The 4,805-nt window shown below is 36.5% G+C and overlaps 1 pseudogene; it reads left to right on the plus strand.

Moving 5' to 3' along the window:
* Nucleotides 1–2,747: 2,747 nt before the first annotated feature.
* LOC128060601 (GTP-binding protein SAR1b-like) lies at nucleotides 2,748–3,239 on the plus strand (annotated as a pseudogene).
* The last annotated feature ends 1,566 nt before the right edge of the window (nucleotides 3,240–4,805 follow it).

Genomic DNA, 4,805 nt, shown 5'->3' on the forward strand with positions numbered 1-4,805 from the left:
ACCTTCTCTCTATGGGGTATGAGGGGAGACAGGTTATACTGCTCAGGAGGACCTAAAATCCATTAACAGTTACAACACAGGGGAGGGAAGGACAATAAGGTTCTGGTTTTTCCCTTCCTGCCTTCCAAGACCCTCCTTGGTTTTATGTGCTCTTTCCTCCTTGGATCACAACATCAGACATATTTGAAAAGTTATTTACAGCTCAGCCAGTAAAGAATCCGCCTGCAATATAGGAGACCCTGGTTCGGTTCCTGGGTTGGAAAGATCTCCTGGAGAAGGAAATGGCAACCCAATCCAATATTCTGGCCTGATGAATTCCATGGTCTACACGGTCCATGGCAGTAGCAAAGAGTCTGGACATAACTGAGAGACTTTCACTTTCATTTTACTTTTACAACAACCAATAAAAACTTTTACTTCTCTGTAAGTATATTATGACAATGAGAGTAAATGTTAGATTTGGAGTTGTTGTGCTGATAAAGGGAGTTTATGAAGAACATTTTGACTGCATTTTACTCATATTTTACTGGCTGTATTCTTATATCTGGTACTATAGAAAAAAAGTATAATAAATAAGAGACTATTCCTCTGGATATTTGGCAAATATGTTGACAAAATGATTTTTAAGTGTTTAGAAGGTAATATTGATCTATGATTAATAAAGAGCAGAAGTTAGAAAATAAAGCAAGTTCTTATTATTTCATTTCATGTAGCTTCCTTTTGTTTTAGTCTGCAGATCAAATTAGGAAAATGTAATTTAACCTGTGCCAAAGGCAATGCTAAGGAAAAAAATATGAGTCATGCAATGGACTTCTTCAAAATGGTCTATAGAATTTTATGCAATAATTGAATAGAACTATCTGACTTTATGTTATCATATTTTTTTTACTTGAAATAACAGAAATTTGGAAAGGAAAAAATAAATAAATTTGCTTTGGGGATAGGCTGAAAAACATTTTCTCATAAAATAAAAAGCACTAAAGTATTCTCAAAAAATGAGAATACTTGAGGTGTCATTTTATAGTAAAAGTATTTTGAAAATAGCCCTCCTCTGATATGATTATGAGTACCTCAACTTTGGGCAGTTATTCCTATTTTTCTGATGGGTGCAAAAATGCAAAATGGAGCTGAAGTCAACCATTGCAATATGTCGATATTTTCTACAACAATATAGTCAAAATCACAACGTTCCAAGTAGTTAATAAGACATATTAGTTATAAGGATTCCATGTGACCACAATGAAAATTCTTGGAAATCTTCTCCAATAGAACTTCTTGACTTACCTCGCTTATAAATTTCATCTCTATAAGCTGGAGGAAGTGGCAAGATCTGACCTTGATAACCAACATATAAGAACTGGTTGATGAAGTTAAAAATAGCATGGACCTTGAGTCAGAGGAGCGGACTTGTCAGATTTTTCCGTTGTGCCTTTTGCATTCTCTGCGTTGTGTAGGTTGCACTCTCTGGCAAGCAGACCTTGCCATGGAGACACTGTGCAGGCAGGACATGGGGCAGTGATTTCAGACACATGCCCATGAAGGAATGAATGAAGTAGTGCTGAGCAGAGGTATAAATTGAATCATAATGCAGCTGCAACAGGGGTTATGGCAGGTCTCACAGGGAATTCTGAAACTCGGATGGTTCTTCCAAAATGTCTCTAACTGAAGGGGCCAAACCTGGACTCCCTCATTAACCAATCATTAGACGCAGAGAGCTGCTTGGGATACCACTGGAGGGGCAACTGCTTTCGGACCTGTAGAATTCTTACAGAGAGTTCCAGCTGAGCATCATCAGGCAGCACTCCCAACCATCAGGGTAATGAATGGCTCCGAGCTAAGGGAGATCCAGACAGCCCGACACATTCATTACAAGGGCCAAGAAAGAGAATGCCTGTTGTCATACATTGACCCCCAACTTTAGGGATGTACATTTCAGAAAGATTACCGGATCTGGGGAAAACTGAAACAACAGGAGGTTTGTGGCTAGCGGAAATACTTGTTCATTCAACAAGTACTATACTTAAAATGGGCTTACTCTTTGTTGACTATGCAAGCTACTGCAGAAGCAATGATGAATCACAGACAGTCCCAGCTAGTGGTGGGCTGAAGCTGGCTGCAACCTGCTAGCCACAGCCAATTTATCAGGACTTCTGCCAGACTCCCAGTGATGTCCAGTTGGTAGCTTGAAATGGGCCTTGATGGAAACATTTGTACTATGGAAACCAGATAATGGTAGAAAACAGGGATTTTTTTTACCCCAAGAACCAATTGTTAATACTGTATCAGCATAATACTGCACCCCACTTTTGAGATGACAATCCAACAGAACTGGAAATGAATAAAATTGACTACTCTGCCTCTGGTCCTTTGAAGTAGCTGCACACTCCCCCGTATGTATGAAAAGGTGAGTTCTTGACACTCCAGCATTGATCATGACAAGATCCTTAGACTCATGCTGTCCAATGAAAGTATAATCTGAGCCGTATATATAATTTAAAATTTCCTAGTAGCCATATTTTTTACAGTGAAAAGCAAACTTAAACATTTTCAAGTAACTAAATTGAATATGGAAAGTTCTTTTCTTTCAGTATTTGCATGTACATTGACAAAACTTGTTCCTCTTTTCCAAGAAGAACTATTTGACTTTTAAGCAAAGCTCATTAGCCATCACTTTGCAGTCCAGTCTTAGAGGGTTCAGGGCCAGCACCAAGCAAGGAATAGCATTCTCTTCAGTCTGATGCTAAAATATGGACAGATCCTTCATCTTTGATTGGATATACAGTGATTTCAACAGAGTGCTATAGTTTTTGGGATTATAAAAGAAAACTGGCACATTGGTATTTTTTTGGATTGGACAACATGAGAAAAACAACATTACTGCTTATGTTAAAAGATGACAGACATGGACACATGTCCCCTATATTAGTTACATCCCCCTTCAAAAGAACTAACCACTGCTGGCACAACCTTTGCAAATTTTAATGTGGGTGACTGTTCAAGCTCGAAGAGTATGGAAAAACTACCTTCCTGCTATCAACGGCGTTACACTTCTGGTGGATTGTACAGATCATGAATCGAAAGAATCAAAAGAAGAACTCGATTTGCTAATGACAGTTGAAACCACTTCTAATGCATTTATACTGATTCTTGGGAATAAGATCAACAGACCTGAAGCCATCGATGAAGAGAGGTTAAGAGAGATGTTTGGTTTATATGGTCAGAGAACAGGAAAGAGCTGAATGCTGACCTGTAGGTTTTCAAGTACAGCGTGCTCAAAAGACAAGATTCCTAAGAGAGTGTCCGCTGCAAGCACAGGTTCTTAACACCAGCCTGAATGTTTCCAGGTCTCACTATTCAGTTCTACTTGGAGATCTGATCATGCAACATGTATAACTTGAATTCAGTAGAATTTTGTTGGTTATAAGAAGGCTATTTAGATTATTACTATTACATCAACTTAATTTGCATGTGAATTGAAAACTGATTATCACAATGTTAGCTTTATCATTCCATAAAAGTAATTAGTTTTTACAGCTTATAATCTGATATTACCCTAGCAATATTCACAGTATGAAAAGCAACTTTCCAGCAGTACATTTGAAACACTTATTAACAACATGAAACTACAAATATAGCCATATTGAAAAGTGCATCATGTTAAATTTTTGTCTACTTTTTTTTGAAACTAGCTTTTAAATTTAAGATTATATGTCTGCCTAGCTTTAGTGTAGAGTTAATAATTAGCTGATTGATGGTTGTAGGATATCTTAGAATTTTCAATACTTTTTCTTATGCAAATATTATGCAATAAAACAAACTGTAAGGTTCAGCATCCTTAAAAGCATATCAATTTCAAATTTATGTCAAAGTTTAGTAAATTCACTAACAAGACAATTAAAGTTAACTTCAAATTCAAAGGAGAATTGCATAAATTGAAAGCAACTCTGTTGGCCAAACTGTACAAACCTCCAGTTATAAAATGAACAAGTTCTGAGGATCTGATGTGTGGTGACTATAATCAATAATACTGTATTGTATAGTTGAAAGTTGCTAAGAGATGGGATCTTCAATGTTCTCAACAACAAACCCTCAAAAATAAGTTATTTACGTCAAGTGATAGATGTGTTAACTAACCTTATTGTGGTAATCACAGTGTACACATTAAACTCATACAATGTTATATGTTAATTATATCTCAACAAAGTTGGAGGGGAAGGAAGGAAAGAAACTAAATTAAACATTAGCAACAAAGTGTTTTCAATTTTTGTATTTCTATCAGCCAATTTACATAACACTTTCAGTTATAATTAAAATATTCTGCATATGAATTTATATTATAAAAATGTATAAAATCATTATTGACTAGTATTATGAAAAATTTCAGTATCAACATTAATTCTCATATCTATAGATCTAGGTTACAAATAAGCTGTTCTGTTCTTTGGAGCTTCAAGGTCTGCTTGTTCTTATGCAGTGTGATATGACTGAGAAAACATAACTCATAACTGCCAAGTTTTGTCTTCCACTACTGAAAATTTGGCAAATATTCTTTTGTTTCAAGAAAATCTTGAATTGGAGTTAACAACATAGTTGTTATTCAGTCACTAAGTCATGTCTGACTCTTTGCAACCACATGAACTGCAGCACACCAGGCTTCTATGTTCTTCACTATCTCCCTGAGTTTGCTCAAACTCATGTCCATCGAGTCAGTGATGCCATCCAACCATCTCATCCTCTTTTGCCTCCTTCTCCTTTTGCCCTCAGTCTTTCCCAGCATCAGGGTCTTTTCCAATGAGTCTGCTTTT

The sequence above is a fragment of the Budorcas taxicolor genome, chromosome 15 (assembly GCF_023091745.1).
Source record: "Budorcas taxicolor isolate Tak-1 chromosome 15, Takin1.1, whole genome shotgun sequence".
NCBI lineage: Eukaryota > Metazoa > Chordata > Mammalia > Artiodactyla > Bovidae > Budorcas > Budorcas taxicolor.